The 27731-nt window shown below is 43.8% G+C and overlaps 1 protein-coding gene across 4 annotated transcripts in view; it reads left to right on the top strand.

The window, feature by feature from the left end:
- adck1 (aarF domain containing kinase 1) overlaps positions 1-27731 on the top strand; it is a 446668-nt gene that overhangs the window by 5424 nt on the left and 413513 nt on the right. For 3 of the 4 annotated variants that reach the window (XM_080201943.1, XM_080201939.1, XM_080201941.1), the window contains exon 2: positions 4287-4377. The exons of the other annotated variant lie outside the window; for it this stretch is intronic. The gene's annotated coding sequence lies outside the window, so the exon portion shown is untranslated. The remainder of the gene's footprint in view (positions 1-4286; positions 4378-27731) is intronic. 4 annotated transcript variants of the gene reach the window in all.

The raw sequence follows: 27731 nt of genomic DNA, 5'->3' as shown, positions 1-27731 counted from the left end.
GATAGAACAGTTAGCATCTTTCATTTCCTGTGAACTGCTTTGAAGTGTTTCTGAGAGACAGGATAGATGCAATTTTTTTAGTTTTTAAGATCAACCAATAATGTTGTCAGATGATTTACAGTTGGGGAAATCCATAATTAACAAAGTGAGGGAACCTTTATTTTTCTGTTGATATTTCACAAAATCTATAATTTTTTTGGCATCTAATATATAAAGGGTGGCAAAGTGGTTAGCACTGCTGCCTCACAGCATCAGGGATCCGGGTTCAATTCCCGGCTCGGGTCATCATCTGTGCAGAGTCTGCATATTCTCCCCGTGTCTGCATGGGTTTCCTCCCACAGTCCAAAGTTGTGCAGGTTAGCTTGACTGGCTGTGATAAATTGCCCCTTAGTGTCAGGGGGATTTGGAGAGTGAATATGTGAGGTTACAGGGATAGGGCCTGGAAGAGATTGTTGTCGGTGAAGCCTCCATAGGCCGAATGTTCTCCCTCTGCACTGTAGGGATTCTATGATTCTAATTGCACCAAACATTCTATGTGGGAATCAGCTGAATGCAATAATTCTCTCCATCACAGAGCTTGATGCATGAGAGGTTAGCAGCAGCACTGTCTGAGATGAGCTGAAGCTCACAAAAGCCGGTGGTGGGAAAGACTCAAGTCTTTAGGTTGACAAGGGCACAGATGAGAGTTTCAGTGGCAGGCGGGCAGAAGTGAAAGACAAAGAGATGGAAACCGCCTTTATAAAGGGTAGCACTGGTGAGATAATTAGCTTTGGGTTGACTAGGATATTGAATTTATGAGCAGTCTGGTTAGACGAAAGACCGTGGCTGGAGATAGCAGGCTGAGGCATGACGTTGCCTGGGACCTAACTGGAGGGAACTGGGGGTCATCCCAGATTTGACTGCAAATGACCTGGGGCCAGGATAGCAGCCGAGTGGTGAGAGATGGTGGAGAGGCACCAGTCGTGTGGCTTTGGCGTACTCGTGAAAGCTAATCCTGTGGCTGTGGATGGTTTTATCAAGAGGACACCTGAGGAAGAGGAAGGGGTTGCCCAAGAACAGATTTGTGGTGGACTCTAGAGGTAATAATGCAGAGATAGGAAAGGATTGAAGTGATTGATGGAGCTCTTGGCTAGGATTTGCTCGATGATCTATGTTGCTCCCTTTTAGTTCCCAAATATTATTAATAGTCACACTTTAGGCCTTGGGATATCTGAACTCTTTCAGTTTAATATTATCATGCTGCTTGAAAAATAGAAGGTCCCAGATTAAATAGTATCTGGTATACATCACGTGACTCTCCAGTGTAGTGTACGGCCCCTTGGAACACTACACATAACACATTAGTTCCTAACTCTGGAAAGCAGATGCAGGGGGAGTTCGTAGAATCACAGAGCACAGAAGAGACCCTTTGACCCATTGAGTCTGCACCAACACATTAGAAACACTTTAACTCCCATCTAATCCCATCTGCCATCACTTGGCCTATAGTCCTGAATGTTATGGCATGCCAAGTGCTCATGCAGGTACTTTTTAAAGGAAGTGAGGCAACCCAGCTCTACTGCCCTCCAAGACAGCACATTCCAGACCACACCACCCTCTGGGTAAAGAAAAGATTTTCCTCACATCGCCCCTAAACCTCCTACCCCTCTGCTTGAACCTATGTCCCCTTGTGACTGACCTTTCAACTACAGGGAACAGCTGCTCCCTATCCACGTCCCTCATAATCTTACACACCTCGATCAAATTGCCCCTCAGTCTTCTCTGCTCCAACGAAAGCTGGGTGATGGGGATGATATGTTTGAGATTGTCAGAGATTGAGGAGGATAAAAATGATAAGACATCACAAGTCACTGAGGATCTAATTTGATTAGGGCCCTTCCCTATGTTTTTGAAACCTGATTGGAAAGAATTAAACACAGACTTTAACACACATAGAACCCCTACAGTACAGAAGGAGGCCATTTAGCCCATTGGGTCTGCACCGACTCTATGACAGAGCATCTTGCCCAGCCCCTATCCCTGTAATCCCACATATTTACATCACTAATTCTCGTAACCTGTTACCTGGAACACTCAGGCAATTTAGCATAGCCAATCAACCTAACCTGCAGATCTTTGGACTGTGGGAGGAAACCAGAGCACCCGGAGGAACCCATGCAGACATGGGGAGAATGTGCAAACTCCACTGCAGACAGTGACCCAAGACTAGAATTGAACCTGGGTCCTTGGTGCTGTGAAGCAGCAGTGCTAACCACCATGCCACCGCTTGCGTGGATTTGAAAGATGGGTGCAGATTTGGGAAGATAACATCAGTCACAAGGGATTGGAGAGAAAAGGGAGGTTGGAGCAGAGGTATTCATTTGCTGAGTTTTAAAACGTGTGGGACAATATGAAAGGTGAGGGATCTAGTTACAATGCTGGGTAGCATGAGGGCCAAGAAGGGAGATTGGGCTGTTAGTAGTTCAAGGAGAATGGGATCAAGGGCCCAGTGTTTCCTTAACAAATGAGCTTGGGGGAGGTAGGAGAGAAACCAGAGCATGCCGTGGATTAATGACTCAGACAGCAGATGGGGAACAGGAGGGTGTCTGGGGGAGATTTGGCCTGGTGAGGAAGAGGAAAATCAAAGCAGTAGAAGCAACCGAATGGGTGGCGTCATGAGAAATACACGACTGTCTCGCACTTGTTTTAGGTGAGATTGGAGGAGTGGGGAGAGAGGTTCAAGGAGATGTTTGATGGCTCGCTTTGATTTCCGGCCCAATCCTGAGGTGTGTCTGCGTCAGAGGAGAGTGAGGCTTGATTGCGCTTGAGATTCTATTCCCAGCTGCTATTCTTCCAGTTTTAAAATAAAGTATCTCACACTTGATGTAAAACTGTGTTTGCTGTCGTGTTGTCCATCTGCTTCGTCTATCTGTTCTCTATAATTCGCTATAACTCCCGAGTCTTGTTAGATAGATTCTTCACTATTCCCCAATCCTGAGCGCTGAATTAGAAAAACTAAAGTCCAGAGGGAAGCCCCACCACCGGAATATCTTTTATCTCTTCTATCAGATAGCCTGTCTCTAATTCCGTGTGTCTCTCCGTGTTTTAGATGTTGTCATTTTTTTCAGCTCCTTTTCCCACAGAACTTTTAATGTTGGGGTTTTAAAACAAAACATATTCAAGCCAGTACTGAAAAAAATACAAATTATAGTCAGTAGGTAGTTGTTTTCGCCAAAGACAGCACACAGTAAGCAATTAATTCGTTAGCAAGAGAGAAAATGCTGGAAAACCTCAGCACATCTGGCAGCATTTGTAAGGAGAGAAAAGGGCTGATGTTTTGAGTCCCGATGACCCTTTGTCAAAGCTTTGACAAAGGGTCATCTGGATGCGAAATGTCAGCTCTTTTCTTTCCTTATAGAAGCTGCCAGACTTACTGAGATTTTCCAGCATTTTCTCTTTTGGTTTCAGATTCCAGCATCTCAGTAATTTGCTTTTAATTAATTACTTAAGGTTGGTAACCGATAACGACTCGTGCCGTTTTGTAGCTGAGTCCCTGGTCCAGCACATGCCTGGCAGTCTATATTTTTCTGATTGCAGACAGGGTGAGATCAGTCAGAGAGGCAGTCTAGACTATCAAGAGGTGGGAGAAGACAGATTTAAGCCTGAATTAGGATGTGATGTATTGCTGAAAAAAGAGACATGTTACTGAATGAGTGCATTAATAGTTACCCTAGCAACCAATTTAAGATAATCAATTGAGTTCATATCATGGCTCATTTATACTTGCTCGAGGCAATGTACACTCATACACAGGGACCTGTAATCTGCAAACAAAAAGAATATGTTCAAGTCGTACACTTTTTTGAATTGGGAGCTTGTGGAGCCTAAAGCTCCCCATTGTTTTCTCCATAGCAATGTTCTGTCCATTCAGAGTTGGCTTGTCAACCAGTCAGCACCCCTTTTACCTACTGCAAAAATTGCTGCGATTGCTTGAAATTTGGCATTTTTGTGTTCTCCTGATGAGTGTAGGACAGAAAACTTCAGCAATATGTCTCTTTTCAGCAATATTCAAGTTCTCTATTGCTGAGCAAATGGTAATAAATGGAAGGTCGGTTTTCTCAGCTGGCAGCTAAGCTGAAAGGACATGAGTGAATATTCCAGCTTCTCTGTGTGATAGTGTGTGCTTTTTTAATAGGTTTTGTGACAAAGGGTAAGTTGTAGAGTCTGGAATTGCTGCTTATGTTCTGTCACTCATCTCCTGACAAATAAACCAAGTTCTTGATTTGTCCGTGACCTTATCTTGCCAGATTGTCCAGCATTTCTATGTGGTGAAAGATTGAGGAAGCGGAACTGAGGCCCAGCTTGGATGCTTGGATGTCATCATTGCAGCCACCTGAGGTAACAGGTTTAGGGGAGTGTGAGCCAACCTTGGCATGTAAAAGGCATTAAGGGCAATGTCACTAGACAAATAATTCAGACCCAGGGTAATGGTCTTGGGACCTAGGTTCAATTCCCATCATGGCATGGTGAACAAATATCATTTGGAATTGAAAACTAGTCTTAGGCCCATCGATTGTTGTAAAATCCATCGGGTTCACAGTAACTTCATTGCAGTGTTAATGTAAGCCTACTTGTGACTAATTAATAAACTCCACTTTAATTTTACTTTTTACCCGGTCTGGCCTGCACATGACTCCAGACCCCCTGCAATGTGGTTGGCTCTTAACCGCCCTCTGAAATGTCTGAGCAAGCCAGTCAGTTCGCGAGCAACAAATGTCGGCCCAACCAGTGACACCCCCATCCCATGAAGGCATATTTAAAAAAGAAAATCCGTATACAGGTTGTTCGTAAGTACTTCATCAGAACCCATGTCTGTAACATTCACTCGGACTTGGCAACCTGGAATGGATTCCCAAGTGCCTTCTGCAAGATCCGTGTATGCAGCATCCGCAGATCCCCTCTCCACCAGCTCAGTGAGTCTATTACCTTTAGTAAGACATGATCTATCTTTCAGTGTGCAGTGCTGACTCCCCGTAATCAGCTTATATATTTCTAAGTGCTCACCCACTCTGTCACCAGCGATGGATTATAACAAATCTTCCCACGAGTGATCTTCCCAGACCAGCTTGTCGATTCTCAGTTTGCCGCTCCTTTCTTTTTGAATAGGGTACAAAGTTTTCTACCTCCTAATCTGCTGACAGAATTGAATGAGTTCTGGTGAATTCTACCTGACGGTCCTCGCTTGCTTCTTGTTTGAAATCTTTGGATGGGAACTGGGTGGTGGGAATTTTCCCAGCTTCAATCTTACTACTCTATCTGTTAGTTTTTTCTGTTTGTTGATCCCTGTAAACCTTCCCCTGTACCTAATCTGTGGTCCCTTCACCAGACTGTGGGCTTCTCAGGGTATATCTGGTACTGAATCTTCTTCCATTTTGATGACTGAAAATGAAATATTAATTTACCACTCGGCCATCCTCTAATCCCTCACTGACTGTGATGCTTTATTTCTCTTTACCCTCTGTACAGCATCCAGAACAGTTGATTATGCTATCCCCTTTCAACATCCATTTCCCCCCATTGTCCATCCATCTCCATGGGACTTACATGTTCCACAATGACCTACTGTACATAGTCACAGCATCTCCAGCAATAGTTACGTTTTTCCTCTCATGTGGACAGCGGTTTCAAGATCTACCCTTGCTCGGAACAGGAGGAGGCCACTCCGTTCTTCATAGCCACTCTTCCATTCAGTTAGCTCACGGCTGACCTGTTTCATAACTTTATTTATCAGCCTTGACCTTCTAAGCCTTAATACCTAACAAATCTTACCCATTTTAGTACTGATTTTTCAGTTGATCACTCCAGCCACAACAACTTTTTGAGGGAGAGAGTTCCACTAGCCTTACTGTGAAGAACTGAGGATTGGTATTGTTCTGGAACAGCAAAGCTTTTGTTTTGAGATTATGTCACTTTGGCTCGACACCATTTGCATGCTGTTTGTCAGCGAAATCATCCGCATACATGGGGGAACAGCCTCTACATACTTAGCAATGATAACCAGCCCTCCTTCTCCTTGGGCTGTTTTGACTGTCCCTGAACTGGTGCCTCTCTTTATTGATGTCCAGGCTTGGATATGATCCTAAGTTCCTTCATTTCAACTTTGGGAGACCAAAGATATAACTTTTGGCCTTGCCCACAAGTCCTATTCCCACACTACTGATTCCTTTCCCCCTTCCCTGGCCATTGTCTTGGGCTGAAGCAGATGGATTGCAGGTTTGGCGATGTGTTCAGTCCTGAATAACAAACTTTTTTTCGGGAAAAGGTTCCAGATTTCCGGGGGGGGGGGGTCATAAAAGTGGCATGGGAGAGAGAGCGAGAGTTCAGGACCAACAAAGTGGCAAGTGAGGGTGAGTGTTCAGGGCTATCAGGGCAGCAAGAGAGAGTGAGGATTCAAGGCCACTAAAGTGACAAGTGAGGACAAGTTGGGATGAGAGCAGGACTGGGTAACAAACACATAGTCTGTAGGTGTAGAGCCATCTTCAGAAACAAAAATTGAGGTGCGTGAGCTACATGGCAATTTTAAATTGATTGACTGGTGAGTATTGCTGATTAGGGACTGAGTCTAAACAACCAGCAGATTAAAAGTGATAATTTTATCAAGCATTATCAAGTAACAAGTGAGCCTATTTTTAAGTTTTAAGTAAAGTTTATTGCTACTAGTAACTTGTGTTAAGTATTAGGATTTATCTGTATTAGCAGGAAGGTTTATTAACAGCATTAAGATTTATTAGCAGTAGCAAGGTTAACTAATAAATAGAAAAATGGCAGGGCTGCTCTGACCTCTGGAGGGTTCATCCTGTGCTATGTGGGAAGTCCAGGATGCTTCCTGTGACCTGGATAATGATTTGTGTAGGAAGTGGTGTCAGTCGCAGCAGATTGAGCTCTGGGGCTCCAAACTTTAACAGTAAGTGATATCAGTGCAGTGCATCCATGATGTTGGGAGCTTCCTGGATAGAATATTTATAGATGTGGTCACCCTGCAGTGTGCGGGGAGGAAGGGAATGGGTAACTGCCAAGGCGTTATAAAGAAACAGACAGTTAGAACAGGAGTGTCCTGAGTGTATCCCACTCACAGTATTCAGTTCAGAATACTGATGAGTGTGATGGTTGATCCAGGGAGGGCAGTCAGAACCTGGTCCGTGGTACCTCAGTACAGAGGGGTAGAAAGAAGACTGGAAGGACAAAGTGATTGGTGATTCGATGATCTTGGAAATGGGTGGGACGGGGGCGGGGAGGAATGGAGAATTGTAAACTATACAGCCATGTTCAAAAAGGGTGTAAAGCAACTACACACCAGTCAGTTCAATTTGGGTGGTGGGGAATCTTCTAGAAACAATAATTTGGGACAAAATTAGTAGTTGCATGAACAAATGCAGGTTGAGGAAAGTTAGCATGGATTTCTTAAGGGAAATCATATTTGACTATCTTGCTGGAATTTTTTTAAAGCAGTAACAGAGAGGGTTGATAAGAGCAATACTAATGATGTAGTGTATATGGACTTCCAAAAGGCATTCGATTTGGTGCCACACAACAGACTTGTGAACAAAGTTATAGCTCATGGAATAAAAGGACAGTAGCAACATTGGCTACGAGTGACAGGAAACAGAGTGTTGTGGTCAAACGGTAATTTTCTGGCTTGAGAAATGTTTGTATTGGAGTTCCCCAGGTGTCGGTGTTGGGATTCATGCTTTTCCATATATATATATTAATGACTGAGACCTTGGTATACAAGGAACAATTTCAGAGTTTGCCAGGGTGGCACTGTGGCTCAATGGTTAGCAGTGCTGCCTCACAGCTCCAGAGACCTGGGTTCGATTCCCAACTTGGGTCACTGTCTGAGTGGAGTTTGCAAATTCTCCCCGTGTCTGCGTGGGTTTCGTCTGGATGTTCTGGTTTCTTCCCACAGTCCATGCGGGTTGTGCGGATTAGGTGCATTGGCCATGCTAAATGGCCCCTTAGTGTCTCGGGATGCATAGGTTAGAGGGATTAGCAGGGTGAATATGTGGGATTACGGGAATAAGTTCTGGATGGGATTGTTGTCGGTGCAGACTCGATGGGCCGAATTGCCTCCTTTTGCACTGTAGGGATTCTATGATATGAAACTTGGAACTGTGAGAAAGATTGTGTAGAACTTTAAAAGGAAATTGACAAACTGGTAGAATAGGTGGGCAGGTGGCAGATGAAGTTCAATGCGGAGAAATGTGTAGTAATTCATTTTGGTAGGAAGTACATGGAGAGACAATACAAAATAAAAGGTGTTGGGGGCTGCTTTGATGTTTTGCTTGTCATTATAACTATTATTCCCCTCATGTAGCCAAACAAAGCCATGGAGTGGTTTAAGATGATTTATTACTGCAGCTACAGAACTCTGATCAAATCTTTAAGACTCGTCAGAGTACCGATTTCACAAACAATTGTAGTTTCAAATTTGATTACAAGTAATTAGCACATAGCAATCAAAGTATAGGAATTATCTCTATCCATTCACAGTTATTAAGGTTACATCATGCGTACACAAGGGTATAGTAGTCCAATTGTAACTTGTGAATGACTTCCTAATTGTATCATTAAGCAATATCTCTGACCAGTGGTAGGAATATCAACCTCTTCTGTCTCCATTGTTCCTTGTTCTAATGGGCAAACATGAGCTACAGGTGCACGTTGTTCAATTAAATGGTCCTTGATTCTTATTTGGGTTTGCTTGAATCAAAACCTGTGGTTTGAAAAGTAAACTAAGTTAAAGTTTATTTATTAGTCACAAGCATGACTTACATTAACACTGCAATGAAGTTACTGTGAAATTCCCCTAGATGCCACAGTCTGGCACCTGTTCGGGTCAGTGCACGTAACCAGGTTTTCACACAGCTTTCCCTATGTAACTGAGAAAGAGCTTGCAGCTTATGAGATTTTTAAACTTGTGTGATTATTAACCCTTTCAAATGGTACAGTTCTAAAAGAGGTTTAGGAGCAGAGGGACCTGGGTGTATATGTCCATGAGTCATTGAAGATGGAAGGATATATTTAGAATGCAGTTAATGAAGCGTACAATTGTGTAGGTTTTATTAATAGGGGCATAGAGCACAAGAACCAAAGAAAGTTATATTAAACTTGTTTAAGACACTAGTTTAGCCTCAACTGGGGCATTACGTCTCGTTTTGGAGACTGCACTTTGGGAAGAATGTGAAGACATTGGAGAAATTGCAGAAAAAACTCATGAGAATGGTTCCGAGTGAGGAACGTAGATAGGTTGGAGAGAAGAGAATGTATTTTGATAAAGGCATTCAAGATCATGAGGGTTCTGGACATCGTAGACAGGGAGAAATTGTTCCCACTTGTGAAAGGATTGAAAAGAAGAGGGAACCTGACCTCACATTTTCTGTGACTCGCTGTCAGGTTTGTTCAATAATATTTCTGTGGTGTACCTTGGGACATGTTTACTGGCTTAAAGGTTCTATGTAAGTGCAAGTTGTTGTTGTTGCCTAAGCTAAAATTCCTTTCGTTTGATTAACTGGCTGGTTGACACATACAAAAACCCATCACCCGATATCAGAATCCACTTAACAAGCTGCTGACAAATCTCTCTCGCTGTCACCCCCTCCCCACCCCCCAACATTTTGTGTTGGTGTGAGGAGAGTGTGGTACATTCTACTTTACACCCTTTTTCATCCTGTAGGTTCTGGCTAAGGTGTTGTCAGACTTTTTTCTGCGTAAGGACAGGGAAACTGCCAGAGGTTAACCAGATTAAATCATACAGCGCACTCACAGATTACTACAACACTATCCACAGCCTGTCCAGATTTAGACGTCAACCTTGTTCGTTCTCCACTGTGACAGAAGCTAAAGTTCTTTTTTTGAACACAATCTCGTTAGGATTTTGTACTTTTTATCTCTGCTGCCAATTTGACTGTGATTGGTGTTGAAAGGACAAACGCCTGTTTCAGCAGGTCAGAGGCTGGGAATTCTGCAGCAAGTAACTTTCTTCCTGACTCCCTGAAGCCTGTCCATCAGGGCACAAGACAGGAGTATGATGGAATACTCTCCGTTTGCCTGGATGGGTGCAGCTCCAACAACATTCAAGAAACTTGACAGCATCCATGACAATGCAGCCAGCTTGATGAATCCATCCATCACTCACTTCTTCTTCCACTGGCTGCATCTAGACCATAAGACATAGAAGAAGAATTAGGCCACTCGGCCCATCGAGTCTGCACTGCCATTCAATCATGGCTGATATTTTTCTCATCCCCATTCTCCTGGGGATTTTCCCCATAACCCTTGATCCCCTTATTAATCAAGAACCTATCTATCTCTGTCTTAAAGACAGTCAATGACCTGGCCTCCACAGCCTTCTGTGGCAAAGAGTTCCACAGATTCACCACTCTCTAGCTGAAGAAATTCCTCCTCATCTCTTTTAAAATATCATTCCTTTAGCCTGAGATTGTGCCCTCTGGTTCGAGTTTTTCCTACTAGTGGAAACATCCTCTCCACGTCCACTCTATCCAGGTCTCGCAGTACCCTGTAAGTTTCAATACGATCACTCCTCATTTTTCTAAACTCCAATGAATACAGACCCAGAGTGCTCAACCATTCCTTAACATGACTGCTAACATTGCATTTGGCTTGCTAACTGCCAAGTAAACCTGCACATTAACCTTAAGAGAACCTTGAACCATGACTCCCAAGTCCCTTTGTATTTCTGATTTCCTAAGCATTTTCCCATTTAGAAAATAGTCTATGCCTCCATTCCTCCTTCCAAACTGCATACTTTACCACATTGTATTCTATCTGCCACTTCTTTGCCCACTCTCCTAACCTGTCCAAGTCTGTCTGCAGCCCCCCATTTCCTCAATACTACCTGTCTTTCTACATATCTTTAAGACCAAGACTTTCCCCCTTTTCCTGTCGTTATATTTACATCTGTTGCATCTCGAACATTTTCTCATCCTGATGAAAATTGATGGAAGCATTATCTCATCCTGGAAAGCTGAGTTATTTCAGCATTTTCTAGTTTCATTCTAGCCTTTAGCAAGTCCTTGTCCATGGGCCTTGATTAAGTCTCGCGTTTCCAAATACAGACTAACCTAAATCTTGAATAATCACAAGGTTGTGGATTCAAGTCTAAATACAACGTTCGAACATAAGAATGAAGGCTGTTACTCCAATGTGATATGGAGAGATAGAGACGTCACTGCACTTTCTGAGGTGTTGCCTTGCAAATGAGACGTTATCACCAAAGTATATCCGTTTCAGATTTGTGACCGATTGGGTGACTGCCTGGCAGAACATCTCTCGTTCAGTCCACAAGCGTGACCTTGAGCTTCCTGCTATTTTAATTCTCAATCCCATTCCCACTCTGACTTCCCCATTCTCTGCCTCCTACACTGTTCCAATGAAACTCAGCATAACCTCGAGGAATCACACTGCATCTTTAGATTAGGAACTTTACAGCCTTGCAGACATAAGACTGAGTTCAACAATTTCAGATCATACACCTTGTCCCTGTTGTTAAGGGCTGTAGCTACTGCGCATGACTCTGATATGAGTCTGCTGTATGCTCAACTCTGTACAATTACCGGTGGCACAGTGGTTAGCACTGCTGTCTCATAGTGCCAGGGACCTGGGTTCGATTCCCGGTTAGGTCACTGGCTTTGTGGAGTTTGCACTTTCTCTCCGTGTTTGCGTGGGTTTCCTCCAGGTCCTCCAGTTTCCTCCCACATTCTGGTTAGGCGCATTGGCCATGCTAAATTCTCCCTCAGTGTATCTGAACAGGTGGTGGCGATTAGAGGATTTTCACAGTAACTTTATTGCAGTGTTAATGTAAACTAATAAATAAACTTTAAAAAACTTATCTCCTCTTGCCTTGTGCCATTATTCCTTTGTTGTTTAATCTCTCTTGCCTGCCATCCCACCACCTTTGTGTTCCTTTCCACTCTTTTCCTGTCTTTCGTATTTACGTCTGTTACATCTCTAACATTTTCTCATTCTGATGAAAATTGATAGAAGCATTAACTCAACCTGGCAAGATGAGCCATTTCAGCATTCTCTGGTTTTCGTCTTGTCTTTAGTAAGTCCATGTCCATGGGTCTTGATTTCCAAATGCTAACTAATCTAAATCTTGAATAATCGCAAAGTTCTGGATTCAATCCAGGGTTTGAACACAAGAATGAAGGCTGATACTCCAGTGTGATATGGAGAGATAGAGAGGTCAATGCACTTTCTGAGGTATTGCCTTGCAAATGAGACATTATCACAGAAATACCTCCGTTTCCCCTCAAGTGGGGTAAAAGTCCCCCTCAGCATTACAAAAAGGAACAGGAAATTCTCACCGGTACAAAAACAAAATTCTGCATAAGCTGGAAATCTGAAGGTGGATATCTGTACATCAACAAACTTCATTTACTAATAATTTACTAATATTTTGAGTATTGGATAAATACGTTAATGGGGAATACATCTACGGGCCTACACAGAAAAAGCAGAGGTCTAGGATTATTTTGACAGTTCTAAGATCTGGTACAGAGCTGAAGGACCTCCTCCTGCGCCATATGATTTTGTATGACTTGATGATGAGCAGACTGACTGCACAATCAGTGTGTCCCATCTAAGGTTTCATTGACACCTGGGCACTTTGTATATCCTGCCTTGCAGTCCCTCTGTGTATTCCCAGCTATAGTGGGCGCAAGAGGAAATCAGGATGGTGTGACCTTTTACTCTGTTCCAGATGCTGGTTCGAATCCCCTGACAAGCAGCATAAGGATGTGGTGATTGAGGGGGAAGGGGGGGGGGGAGTGGTGGGGAGGGGATGGTCGGGGGGTGAGATGTGAGCAATACGCTGATAGCCACTGGCTTTATATCCCAGTAGGAAACCTCAACATTTGAACGTTTCACAAAACAAAAAGGACACACTTCCTCTCAAATTGGAGAACCGATTCTTACCAGTGCCAGTGTGAATTATGATTTAACATTTGCCTTTTGATGAGATTGCCTGTGCATTGCTGTCCTTGAGAACTAACAATGTGGATATACAGCAGGAGCAGCTGGCAGTGATTGACACAGCTTCCGAAACATGGCAATCATGCTATCGGCTTGGGGTTAGCGAAGAGACAGCTTTAATAGTGAAATCTCTACATTGACCCGACCTGGGACAGCATGGAAGCATGTCGACTTGTACAGGCAGCACCGACATGGGACGTTCAATGCAGCAGAGAGCTCAGTCACACAGCTTCAGTTGAGCCTAATTTTCCTGGAAATCTCTTCATGTTGTTCCTTTGTTGCCTGAGGGGTTGCCAGTCGTCATGGGGCGTAGTCCCAACAACTGCCTCAAGCTGGTATTGGCGTTATTCTGCAACTAGCTGTCACCATCTGAACTAACTGACCCTGGCCTGTCAGATCTAGAGATACATGTATGGGGGCAGGCATCTCCAAACCTGTTTGCGTACACAGGGGTTAATGTGGTGGCAGTGTGGAATTGAAGCAGGATGCGTATGGCCAGAGGCTTTTCAGAGTACCTGCAATGCTAAGTGCCTTATTTTAGAGGCATAAGAAGTAGGAGGCATTCGGCTCACGGATGTCTCACAACTTGGTATGGTTCCTGCTCTGACCAAGATCGCAAGAAACTACAAAGGGTTGTGGACGTAGCCACAAATCAGCCTCCCAGCCACTGACCCTGTCCACACTTCCCACTGCCTTGGAAAAGCAGCCAGCATAATCAAGGACCCCACACAACCCGTACATTCTCTCTTCCACCTTCTTCTGTCGGGAAAAAGATACAAAAGTCTGAGATCACGTGACAACCGACTCAAGAGCAGCTTCTCCCCTGCTGCCGTCAGACTTTTGAATAGACCTACAGTATATTCAGTTGATCTTTCTCCACACCCTAGCCATGACTATAACACTACATTCTGCACTCTCTCCTTTCCTGCTCTATGTACAGTATGCTTTGTCTGTAAAGCGCGCAAGAAACAATATTTTTCACTGTAAGTTAATATGTGTGACAATAAATCAAATCGCGTGATCATGAACAGTCTTCTATCTCAATGTCATTTTTCTGCCATTCCCCTGATGTTCTTAATACCTAGAAATCTATGGAATGTGCTCAGTGACTGAGCCTCCATCTGCTTTTGGGGCAGAGAATACCAAAGGTTCACCATCCTCTAAGTGAAGAAATTCCTCCTCATCTCAGTCCTAAATGGCTGACCTCTTATTCTAAGACCATGTTCCCTGGTTCGATTCCCCCAACCAGAGGAAACATCCTTTCTGCATCCATCCTGTAAGATGCCCTGTAAGAATTTTGTCTGCCTTAATAAGATCACCTCCCACACTTCTAAACTCCAAAGAATAAAGGCCCACTCTCCGCAATCTCTTGCCCTGGGACAACATCCTGGGGTCAGTCTGGTGAACCTTTGTTGCATTCTCTCTGTGGCAAGTTTATCCTTACTTAGGTAAGGAGACCAAAACTGTACATAAGTGTCCAGGTGTGGTCTCACCAAGGTGCTAAACAATAGCAGCAAGACTTCTTCAGTAAGATCTTGGCATTAACCTTTTGTAGTCCTACCGGAGATGTGGTACTTACTACTTCAGCTCACTGAGGCATTTGATATTATCGGGGGCCTATTTAAAAAAAAATGTGGGATGCTCACCTGATGAAGGAGCAGTGCTCCAAAAGCTCGTGATACCAAATAAACCTGTTGGATTTTAACCAGGTGTTGTGAGCTGTTTACTATGGTTTAGGAAGTTTGTTTTTAATGTTTTATCCTCTGTGTGTACCATGCTCTCTCTCTCTCTCTCTCTACTAGTCAGACTACATTTTGTCACCCTCCTGATTTGCAAAAACATGAATCTTGCCCTCTCGCTGGGGAATTGATGTTGTCACTTTCCTTCAGGCTCTAGCTGCTTATCTCTGTCGTTCAGAACCAACTTTGTCAGAGTTTTTTTTCTGTGATTCAGCGACACCTTCTCACAAGATCCCTTGCTGGTGATGGTCAGTGGGCCAGGCAGAGAGAGAGAGAGAGAGAGAGAGAGTTAATGTTTCAGGTTGATGACCTTACATCAGGAATGTTTCACAAGGAATCAAGCCTGATGAAAGGTCATTGCTGTCAAAGATTAATTCTGTTTCCTTTCCTCTTTCTTTCTGTCTCCATTGAAGTGTCCGACCTGCTAAATGCAATCCAGCATTTTCTTTTTCAATTTCACTTTTCCATAACTTGCGGTATTTTGCTATGTAACAGTGGTTAGCATTGCTGCCTCACAGTGCCAGGGACCCAGGTTCAATTCTCTGTCTATGACTCTCTGTCTGTGTGGGATCTGCATGATCATCCAGTGTCTGCGTGGGTTTCCTCCGGGTGCTCCGGTTTCCTCTCACAATCCAAAGGTGTGCAGGTTAGGTGGATTAGCCACACTAAATCGCCCTTAGAGTCCAAAGATGTATAGGTTAGGGGGATTGCTGTGGTAAATGTGTGGGGTGACAGGGATAGGGTGAGGAGGGGGCAGGCCTGTTTGAGATACTCTACCAGAGGGTCCGTGCAGACTCTGGGCCGAATGGCCCCCTTCTGCATGGTAGGAATTCTACGGATGGGATTTTCCGCCCGTGTATACCCCAAAACTGGAAAATCTGGCTTTCGGTCCACGGACCTTTGCATGGTTCCCCCCCACTAACCCCCCGCCTGCTACGATTCCCGTACTAGGGGACAGGGCGAGAAAATTCCCACCTATGATTCTAAATTACGGATGAGATTCTCCAGCCTCCTAAACATGCAGTGAAAGGCAGCACACTGTTCACTGGCGATGGGATTCTCTGGCCCTCCACTGTCAATGAGATTCCCCATTGATGGCAGGAAAAAAACGAGGATCTTGCTGGTGTGAATGGTCAGAGAATTCTGGCCAATATCTCACTTCTAAAGTGCCTATCTTTGTGTTCAAATCCATCCCCGTCTCTGAGATCTCCTCCACAATCCTGCCATCCTACGATCTCTTACACTTCTCCAATTCCAGCCTCGTGAGCATCCCAAATATTAATCGCTCCACCTTTGACGGCTGTGCCGTCAGCAGCCTCAGCCTGGAGCTCTAGGGTCCTTTCCCTGAACATCTTGCTCCTTTTAAGTCGCTCCTTAAAACCATTTTCTCCATAGTTGATCAAGGATGTAATGGCATTGGAGGCAGTTCGGAGGTGGTTCACTAGATTGATTCCAGAAACGAGGGGTTTGTCTTATGACGGGAGATTGAACAGTTTAAGCCTGTGTTCCCTGGAATTTAGAAGAATGAGGGGAGATCAAATTGAGATATTCAAGATGATAAAAGGTCCCTCTTGTGTGGCATTCTAGAACAAGAGCTCATAGTCTTAGGATAAGGGGTAGCAAAGTTAAAACATAGTTGAGGAGAAACTATTTCTCCTAAAGGGTTGTCAGTCTGTGGAATTTGCTATTCCAAAGTGCGGTGGATGCTGGTACACTGAGTACGTTTAAGGAGGGGTTGGACAGATTTTTAATTGGTAATGAGAACATAAGAACATAAGAACATAAGAAATAGGAGCAGGAGTAGGCCATCCAGCCCTTCGAGCCTGCCCCACCATTCAATAAGATCATGGCTGATCTGTCGCTGCTCAGTTCCACTTTCCCGCCCTCTTCCCATAACCCTTAATCCCCTCTCTTATCAAAAACCCATCAACCCGCGTCTTAAAAATATTTAGCGAGGCAGCCTCCACCACTTCAACGGGCAGAGAATTCCAGAGATTCACCACCCTTTGAGTGAAGAAGTTCCTCCTCAACTCCGTTCTAAACCGCCCCCCTTTTATCTTGAGGCTGTGCCCCCTAGTCCTATTGTCTTTTTTGAGCGGGAAGAGTCTCTCCACCTCTATCCTATCCATCCCATTCATCATCTTATACGTCTCAATGAGATCTCCTCTCATTCTTCTAAACTCTAACGAGTACAAGTTGAAATGAGTTGAAAGGTTATGTGGAGAAGGCAGGAAAATGGGGATGAGGAGCATATGAGCCATGATCAAATGACAGAGCAGACTCGATGGGCCGAATGGCCGAATTCTGCTCCTATAATCTTATGAATTTATTGTAGTAGCACAGTGTTTAGCAACAATCCACCTAACCTGCACATCTTTGGACTGTGGGAGGAAATTTGGAGGAAACCCTCATAAACACAGGAGAATGTACAAACTTCACACAGACAGTGACCCAAGCCGGGAATCGAACCTGTGTCCCTGATGCTATGAGGTAGCAGTGATAACCACCATACCACTCTTTGGGGTAATTTCCCATTGGAAGTTTGAACTTTCCAAGCAAATTTCATGCAAACCTTATGTGGAAAGGTCCAAGAAGTTGTGGGTGAGGCAGGGGTGGAGGGGAGGGGGTGGTGGAAGAGCAGGGGGTTGGCACAACACATCTTTGTGATACCTCTCAGATCTGGAGATTGGAGTTTATGACTCATAGATGAGAAAGATCCATGGATTTCACTCTCCTGTCTGCGGAGAAGGTGATTGGAAGTCAGGGTGGCAGTAAGAAGTGGTGCTATAGTTGAGCTCTGCACCTTGGGCCTATGACTTGGGCTTCTGACATAGCAGGACTAGAGGGCACAGCCTCAAGATAAGTTGGGGGAAGTTTAGATCGGAGTTGAGGAGGAACTTCTTCACTCAAAGGGTGATGAATCTCTGGAATTCTCTGCCCGTTGAAGTGGTGGAGGCTACCTCGCTAAATATATTTAAGTCACGGATGGATAGGTTTTTGATAGACAAGGGAATTAAGGGTTATGGGGAGAAAGCGGGAAAGTGGAACTGATCCACTTCAGATCAGCCATGATCTTATTGAATGGCGGGGCAGGCTCGAAGGGCAAGATGGCCTACTCCTGCTCCTATTTCTTATGTTCTTAACGATCGATGTCCTCGCTGTGGGAGACCCTGCACGGTTAAAATAGGACTCATAAGCCATCTGCAAATTTTCGGCTAATATCACTCTTGCATCCAGCTATCCACAAGAAAGAATCATACTTGATAGGAGAGATTGTCACTAAATGGATTTCTGTGTCTCCGTGCGCTTATCTAATTTTCCCTTAACTGGCTGCCTCAGTGACCCCATGTGATAGCACATTCCACATTTTTACCACACTCTGGCAAGAGAAGGTTTTCCATCTTGTATTTACAGGCTTCTCATTTTGGTTTCCTCTTCAAGTGAAAACATTTTCTCCGTGTCCAGCCTGTCGATTCCTTTCATTATCTTTGAAAAAAAAGACTTGATTAGATCACTCCTTGGCTCTCTTTTTTCTAGAGAAATTGCCTTTCAATCCTTCCCGATAGATATAACCTTTTAAGTTCTCGTGTCAGCTCTGCACCAGTACCTGTGTATTCTTTTTTATTCTTATGGAGCGAGGAGGGGATCTATGCACCGTGTAACATGAAGGTCTAGCGAGTGTGGAAGTGGTAAGGGGATGGATTAACACCCTCGCTCCCTTCCCCACCCCACCATCCACAGGCACAGTCAAATAATGGGCCTCCCCACCGCAGGTCTCTGGGCTAATCTCACTGCAGTACAGAAAGATTCCAATCAACTGCTGGAACAAAATATTGCAGCATTTATAAACTGTGTCAGAAGAGGGCAATGCAGAGTTGGTTGGAAATTGGTTTGCTCTCGTACACAAAAGAAAAGGGTAGATTTTTCATATTATCTGTGTTTATATCTTTTCATACTGAGCTGCGTGCTTGAAAAACACAATTTCTATCAGACACATTTACATCTGACCTATGAGTTTATCATTGCACATTTGTTATCCATTCTTCTTAAAGCAGCCAGGGTTATTTTATGTTTTCATGTGCTGGACTGGAACAGTCAAGTGTAGTTCATTATGATATGATTCACTTTACTATTAATGCTAGGTATAAATATTTTACGTTATTTCTGGAAGTATGTGTGCATGTATCTGTGTGCGTGTGTCTGCGTGCGTGTCTCTGTGTGTGTGTGTCTATGTATCTGTGTCTGTGTGTGTCTGTGTGTGTGTGTGTGTGTCTGTGTGTGCGTGTGTCTGTGTGTGCGTGTGTCTCAATGTGTTCAAACACATTTGGGTGGAGGGTGAGTAATGAAGTGGTCTCAAGGGTGCCACAATGCATTTGCTGCCCTGCAGAACCCTTACAATAGCAGTGCCATTAAGTTATGAATAACAGTATCAAGGATATCTTCAAATGAGATATGAACATGGAGGACAGGCAACTGGGAGATAGTTACTGACCTCTGGAGGCTGACTGACTGCAAGGATGTTGGAAGAGGTGAGCAGATGTGGAAAGCTCAACTGGGCAAAAAGAGAGCCCAGAGAAAACAGAAACCAGAAAACCCTCACCTTCTCGGCCCACTGTCTCCACCTGCAGTAAATAGGGTAGAGACTGCCATGCCAGGGGCTTCTGTACCCTGTTATAAGGTTATTTGTTGCCTGAGGAAGAGGTCTAGAGGCTTGTGTGTTAGAACAATAACTCTTTATTAATAACTCAGAGCTACATGCATATATACAGGATGTAGACCCCACGAGTGCTATAATTATGCCAATTTTGACCTGAATCATGACCACACCCCACATGACTCTGCACCATAATGTCAGTGATACCAGTTCCCCTGTCCCACATTAACCCTTACAGTCCCACCTTAATACTGCACCTCCCCCCAAGTCGTTATCCAAGTGTACTTACAATGACACACGATATCCCGTCTGCCCCCAAATCTCTGACTGCACTGATTTAGACAATCTGTAGGCTTTCTGACTCTTCTATACAAATATCCAAAATAGTCAATGACATCCGTCCTGTTGCTCTTGAAGCAAAACCGCCTCTAGTCCTGTTGATAAAGCATGTGTGGTGATTGACAGGGATGGGTTGTCGTGAGCTAGAATATCTGGTGAGAGCAACAAGGCTTTAATCTGATAGAATGTTGTGCATCCAAACACCATGCTTTGGGTTTTATTGAGAAGGTGTCTATGAGGGGTTGGGCAGAAATGTTGCCACCTGGTTTACCTTGCGCAGGAATCTATGAAGGTCTGGAATAGATGACAATGTTGGAAACTCACAAATTCCCTTTTTTTTGTATGGGTGCTGCTTCATGGACGCAGATCAAGTCAGCTGTGTGTCTAATGTTGTGTTCGTCAACAGCTGTATCATGGACAAGGGCCTCACCCTTATGGCACATGACTCTTTTCAGGCCTTATAAGTTGGCTGACATCTTGCAGTGTAATATTTTGGGTGCTGAAAAGGGGTGACTAAAGTTGTCAACAATTTAGATTTTTCTTGTGCGATGAAACCTGCCGGAAGCCACTGTTGGCATTAAGTTTCCAGAGCGCTGTGTTCTTGGAGAGTTGGTCAAACTGTACCCCAGTGATGACATTGTGTTGATTTGCCTTGTCACTGAGTAAATTAATCCAATTGGCCTCAGAAATGGAACCACGGTGAAGGACTATTGCCGGGTACTGGGGGAGATGACCTCCAACTTGGTCATCTCATTAAGTTGCTGTTGTACTTGCCTCCATAGCAGCTGGAGTATTTGCCATTTGCCTGGGCGTGAACAAGCACATGGGTTTGACATTGTTTCTCAGTGCTATGCTGAATGCAGTCTCCAGTCCCTCCAGCCCAGTGGAAAGTTTAGGAAACCTATTTTAAAAATTGGAATCAGAGCCTTGCTGGTTAATCTTGTCAATCTCTTCAGTGAAGTTGCGGTTGACACAGACTTTCCTGCTTGAGAGAAAACATGTGGAGCAGATATATAACATATCCCATATTTGTTTTTACATTTGAGCATTGCTTGCAACATACTTTTGACCTGGAGCTTGGTTCCTCCTGATTCGTACGGCTATGTTGTAAGTGACTTCAGACACCTTTCGCTAGCCATGGATCTTTATCCAACAAGACCGTCACATTGGCTCCTGTGTCCAATTTGCAGATATGTCAACATTCCAAAATATGAATCTACGATCCTTAATATCTCCCCAGAAGCATTGTTGGACTTCTTCTTGGTGAACCACATCCATCTCTCTTTTGGGATCCTCTACATCTCTCGAGATTGAGGACTTGCACCTCTTTCCAAAATGTCCCAAATGGGTGGCACAGCGGTTAGCACTGCTACCTCGCAGCACCTGGTACCTGGGTTCGATTCCCGGGTTGGGCCACTGTCAATGTGGAGTCTGCACGTTCTCCCCGTGTCTGCGTGGATTTTATCCAGGTGCTCTGGTTTCCTCCCACGGTTCGAAAAGGCGTGCTGGTTAAGTAAATTGTCCATGCTCAATTCTCCCTCAGTTTACCCAGAACAGATGCCTGATGTGGCAACTAGGGGATTTTCACAGTAACTTCAGTGCAATGTTAAAATGACGCTAGTAAATAAATTAAACTTAAGAACTTAAACTTAAAGTGATTGTAGTGAAAACATTGCACAATCATTGCTGGACACTGCCGCACCTTTAAGATCTTTTGGTGCCACAGCACCCTCTTGGTCTGTCATCATCTTGTGTTTTGCTTGAGTATTGCTTTCCTTGTCCTGGAATCTCCTCGCCATTTGGTTGCTCTATGAGCTGGGTTGTTGGGGTTGCTCTGTACCATGGTTTAATTTCACTTTGCAAGGAGTCAGACCTTCTTTAAATTAGATTTGATTTATTATTGTCACATGAATTGGGATACGTGAAAAGTATTGTTTCTTGCGCATTATACAGACAAAACATGCTGTTCATAGTGTACCTAGGGGGAGAAGGAAAGGATAGGGTGCAGATCATAGTGTTACAGTCATAGATAGGGTGTAGAGAAAGATCAGCTTAATATATAGTAGGTCCATTGGGGTGCATTTGAAAGCAATTGACATCATTATTTGTTCTCTTATGACTGCTGACTTAAGTCACCATTGTCACAGCCTTCAGCTATTCTATATAACTCATTTATGGGTTCCCTGGGCTTCTGGACTCTCTTGAATTTTGCTCACTCGAATTGTATTGCTTCTTAGGTCAAAATAGGAATCAAAGGACTTCATAATTTCTTCAAAGTTATTGGAAGATTTGTTCATTCCTTGTCTGGCAATTATGTAATTGACTTTTAGACCTACTGAATATAACAACATGTTCACTTGATCAGCCTCCACTTCTAATTCCAGACTTTTGCTGACATAGCTTAAAAATCTTCTCAATTGCGTCCAATTTTGTACCTGGTCAGGATCTCTCACTTACCTTTATTGGTCTGGCAGTGTTGATTTGCAATCCATGGCTGTGTAATCACACGGGAGTACAGCTTTAATTTTAAAGAAATGGCGCTGCAGTAATTGTTTCTTGTCAGGATTTGGTGGGCTCTCTTTATGGTTCGGGGGCCATTTTAAACTTCAGCGATTCTGCTGAAAATCTTTTGAACAAATTGTTTTGACCAGTTAGTTGCTTTCCTAAGTTTGGGGAATTGAAGTAAAGCCGATTTTTCTGATCTCATTTAATTTTTGTTTTTGTTTACGTGTTGTGGCACTGGCTCTGGATCTGTGCTGTAGAGTTCTTCAAGCTGCGCTTCATAAACAATTTGCCTGACATTGGTGTCTGAATATTGTGTTGAATCTAAAAATGTATTTCAGCCTTTTTCTTTGGAAACGACTCACCCTTTTCTGTGTCTTTAAGAAATGTGTTTATTATCATGTTTCTTTTAAGGGGTATGTTTAAAATTCAGCTCTGTTTTACAAGATGTCAATTTGTCTGGGCAGCAGACAGTCCAAATGTTAAGAATGCAGAATAATGACAGTTGCTAATCTAAACAGAGTTAATGCATTTGTGTTTACTTAGGATTCCCTTGTGGGTCAGAATAGAGTCTTGATGAGGTTGATTGACAGAGTCATATGCTAATGGAAAGAACTAAGCTTGCGGGGAAGATACACACTTTATCTTATATTTTGTAACAGTTAGTTCTAAAAGAAGCCAGACATATCTTTGTTTGTCTGTCTGTCTGTTTGTCTCTCTCTCTCTCTCCTCTCTCCTCAAAGGAGTTCAAAAAGCTCTAGACTGTCAGCAAGTATAAGCACATAAGCCTGTGTTTGCTAAATATCTTTGATGTCATGACACTGTGCCTTTAAGAAATGTATTTATATCATATGTCTTGTAAGGGGTATGTTTAAAATTGAGCTCTGTTTTACAAGGAGCCAATTTGTCTAGGCAACATGCAGGTCAAATGTAGAGAATGCCGAATAATGACAGATTGTAGCTAATGGTGTGTTTGTCTAAACAGAGTAATGCATTTGTGTTTACTTAGGTTTTCCTTGGAGTTAGGATAATGTTTCAGTTAGGCTGATTGACAGAGTCATGTGCTGTAAGACTGTAAGAGAAATATTGCTTGAATTGGAACTCACGGAGATAGATTAGCAGTTAAAAATTGTGTCTTGCCATGTTAAGTATTGTTCAATTCTTACATGTTAAGCTAATTCATTTGTTATAGCTAAACTGTGTTGTTAAATAAAGTGTGTTTTGATAAAGGCTTCCCAATTAGTCAGTAGAATTCCACTTGGAGTGAAACATCATTTCCTTACATTGATAGCAAATAATCTAGTCTAACTTCAGAATATACCTTGGGGTTTCTGATCTGTATCTTAACACTGGCTAGGTTCTCTGTTTTTTATTTGGTCTTGCGACAGAAGTTCCTTGTGCTGTTGTGGATTATTTATCTGCTGCACAATGGATATTTTTCTGCCCTTCTGCCTCTATGCCTGTAATGGAGCTTCTTAAGCGATCTCCAATTGTGTATTCCAGGTTTTCAAGTTAGATGCACTTCTCTTAGGTCAGACTGCAGTTTCTTTACTTCTTTATTCTTTGGGATTCTGGGGTCCTTCACCTGCAGTCAACATGTTATCATGTTGTAGAGTCACAGTGCAGAAGGAGACCCATCGGCCCATTGTGTCTGCACCGGCCTAAAGCATCTATCTATGATAATCCCAGTATTTGATCCATAGCCTTGTATGCTGTAGCATTTCCACTGCTCGTCTAAATGCTTCTTAAATGTTATGAGGTTTCTTGCCCCGACCACTCTTTCATGCAGTGAATCCCAGATTCCCACCACCTGCTGGGTTAAAAAGTTTTTCCTCAAATCTCCTCTCAGTCTCCCACTTTGACCTTCAATCTACGTCCCTTGGTTAATGACCCCCTCTACTAAGGGGAAAGCTTTCTTCCTATCCATGCCCTTCATAATTTTATACAATCAGCTTATCCCCTCAGCCTTCTCTGCTCTACAGAAAACAACCCCAGTCTAACCAGCCTCTCTTCATAGCTGAAATGCTCCAGCCCAGGCAACTTCCTGGTGAACCCCCTCTGCACCATTTTTATGTGACCTCATGAGTGTTTTGTACAGCTCCGTCACAACCTCTTATATTCTGTACTTTGGCTAATAAAGGCAAGTATCCCAAATGCCTTCTTAACCAACTTATCTACCTGTCAGGGATCTTTGGACATGCAGCTCAAAATAGCTCTGGTCCTCTGTACTTCCTGCCATTCGTTGTGTGTTCCCCTGCCTTGTTAGTCCACTTAAAATGCATCACCTTACACCTTTCAGGTTAAATTCCATTTGATACTTTCTGTCCAAAAGATCAACCGGTTGAATGTCATCTCATGAAGAGGTCTAGAGGCTTGGAAGTTTAACAATAGGTGCTGACTTCATGCTGACCAGACACTTTTATAGCCTGCTACTCCCATGTGCCTCTCTCATTTGGATAGTCCTGGTTTCCCAGTCCCATATAACCCCTTACAATCCTGAACACCCTAATACTGCAAGCCCCACCAGTTAATGCTTAACTAGAGGGCATAGGTTTAAGGTGAGAGGAGAGAGAACAAAAAGGGCCACAGGGGCAATTTTTTCACACAGAGGGTGGTGAGTGTCTGAGCAAGCTGCCAGAAGTAGTAGTAGAGGTGGGTACAGTTTTGTCTTTTAAAAACCATTTAGACAGTTACATGTGTAAGATGGGTATTGAGGGATATAGACCAAATGTGGACAATTGGGACTAGCTTAGGGCTTTAAAAAAAAGGGTGGCATGGACAAGTTGGGCCGAAGGGCGTGTTTCCATGCTGGAAACCTCTATGACTCTATAACTCTTAAGACTTGACCGTCAAGACTCAGGCCATTATCTCACGAGACCGAAGGTTACTGATGACAATAAAAATGGTATCTAGCTGTTTGTGGTGTTTCATGCTCCCTATACTGTGTTAATGCTGCTGCTGATGTGGAAGCATTGGAAAGGGTGCAGAGGAGGTTTACCAGGATGTTGCCTGGTATGGTGGGAAGGTCTTATGAGGAAAGGCCGAGGGACTTGAGGTTGTTTTCGTTAGAGAGAAGGTTAAGAGGTGACCTAATTGAGGCATACAAGATGATCAGAGGGTTAGATAGGGTGGACAGTGAGAGCCTTTTTCCTCGGATGGTGATGGCTAACACGAGGAGACCTAGCTTTAAATTGAGGGATGATAATTATAGGACGGATGTTAGAGGTAGGTTCTTTACTCAGAGGGAAGTAAGGGCATGGAATGCCCTGCCTGCAGCAGTTGTGGACTCGCCAACTTTAAGGGCGTACAAATGGTCATTGGATAGACATATGGATAATATTGGAATAGTTTAGGTTAGAGGGTCTTAGATTGGTTCCACAGGTCGGCGCAACATCGAGGGCTGAAGGGCCTGTACTGCGCTGTAATGTTCTATGTTCTATCTTCCACTCTCTCTGTGCAGTAGCAGCACTCCTGAGTATTAACTCTGGTACTGCCCTGATCTGATGCTTCAGATGGGAAAGGCGTAGTATCGCCATTGGCATGTTTAAGCAGCGAGCAGGGCCTGACCCTGTTGAGAGCTGAAACATGAGCCTCGCAGGTTACATAAAGGATATTCCGCCTCGCGTTAAACACCCACTGGATATCAGTGGGTCAGAATTCGTTTTATCTTAACGGCACTTACCCAAATTCACCAGTTTTGCTCAGTTATTGTGTGTATTTGTGTACATTTGTGCGCGATTATTTCATCGTTACAGATTGAATTAATATTAAATTCAGCACCGTGTCGGAGTTGGAATATCATTAGTTTCCAAGTTGTTCTGAGATGGCGCTAGTGATGTTTTTTTGACTGCAGCCCATCCCGATGTGTTTAGAGGTTGCCGTGGTACTGACCGTTAATCAATAAGAATGTGCTTTCTGTGCCCTCAGATCGTGCGCATTAACCCGCTCTGTGACTGGCAGGGGCTGGGTGTGGCACCAATCCCAGGTGATAGAATAATCCCTTCATTAATATTCTTCCTGTGTCATTTTAGGTACGGCACGGTAACCCAGTGGTTAGCATTGCTGCCTCACAGCACCAGGGACCCGGCTTTGGTCACTGTCTGTGCGGAGTTTGCACACTCCCCCTGTGTCTGTGTGGGTTTCCTCCGGGTGCTCCTGTTTCCTCTTGCATTCATGCTGGTTAGGTGCATTGACCTGAACAGGTGCTGAAATGTGCTGACTAGGGGAATTTCACAGTAACTTTATTGCAGTGTAAATGTAAGCCTTACTTGTGACCAATGAATACACTTTAACTTTTTTTTCACAGTTTCTCTGAGTTTCCCTATCCCTTCCAAACGCTGTACTTTTCCAATTCACTGAAATGTTGAGGGGTTTAGAAAGAGTGGGTAGTTGGCTGCATTTCCCTTGGTTGAGGGGTCCGTAATCAGGGGGGTATAGATTTTGGGTAAGAGTGAGGAGGTTTGGGGGAATTCGAGGGTTTTTTTGGTTTCTCCCCGAGGTAGTGGCCATTTGGAGCTCGCTACCTCAAATGTTGGTTGAGGCAGAAATCTTCACAATGTTTAAGTATTTGTAGGATTTGGCACTTGTCTGTATCCAAGGCTGTGAATCAAGAGCTGGAAAGTGGGATTAACCTGGATGGCTTCTTGTTGGCTGGCTTGGGCAAAGTGGGCTGAATGACCTTCTTTCCTGCTGTAAATTTCTGATTCTATGAGGAGGAGGCCATTTTGCCCCTTGAGTTCTGCCAGTCTGCCACCAGATGGTGGCTGATCTTGACTTCATCTGCTTTACACAGAAACATGGAAGATAGGAGCAGGAGGAGGCCATTTGGCCCTTTGAGCATTCATCATGATCATGACTGGTCATTGACCTTAAGAGCCTAATCCTGCTTTCTCCCCATAACTTTTGATCTTGTTTCGCCAAGTGCTATATCCAGCCACCTCTTGAATACATTCAATGTTTTGGCATCAACTACTTCTTGTGGTAATGAATTCCACAGGCTCACCACTCTTTGGGTGAAGAAATGTCTCTCTCACCTCCGTCCTAAGTGGTCTACCCCGAATCCTCAGACTGTGACCCCTTGTTCTGGACACCCCCCCCCCATCGGGAATATCCTTCCTGCATCTACTCTGTCTAACCCTATTAGAATTTTATAAGTCTCAATGAGATTCCCCCGTCATTTAGTTCTGTAATCCATAAGGCATTGCCTTTTTGAGAAAGGAAGTTTCAAATTTTTCCAACATTCTTGTGCGAGGGAATGCTTCTTGACTTCGCCCTGGAAGGTCCTGGCACTAATTTTAAACTTTTGCCCCTTATTGTGGACTTCACCCCTCCAGAGGGGAGAGCTTCCTTCCACCTCATTTAATCACAGAAAATAGCTATGAGTAGCTCACACACCCTCGTGCATATGTGCTACTGGTGGGTATTTATTTTTGAGGGTCATCACCTCATGTCTGACCCCAGCTGAA

This window comes from Carcharhinus amblyrhynchos, chromosome 14 (genome assembly GCF_965287045.1).
Source record: "Carcharhinus amblyrhynchos chromosome 14, sCarAmb.v2.hapA, whole genome shotgun sequence".
NCBI lineage: Eukaryota > Metazoa > Chordata > Chondrichthyes > Carcharhiniformes > Carcharhinidae > Carcharhinus > Carcharhinus amblyrhynchos.
This window is presented reverse-complemented; position numbering and strand designations above follow the sequence as displayed.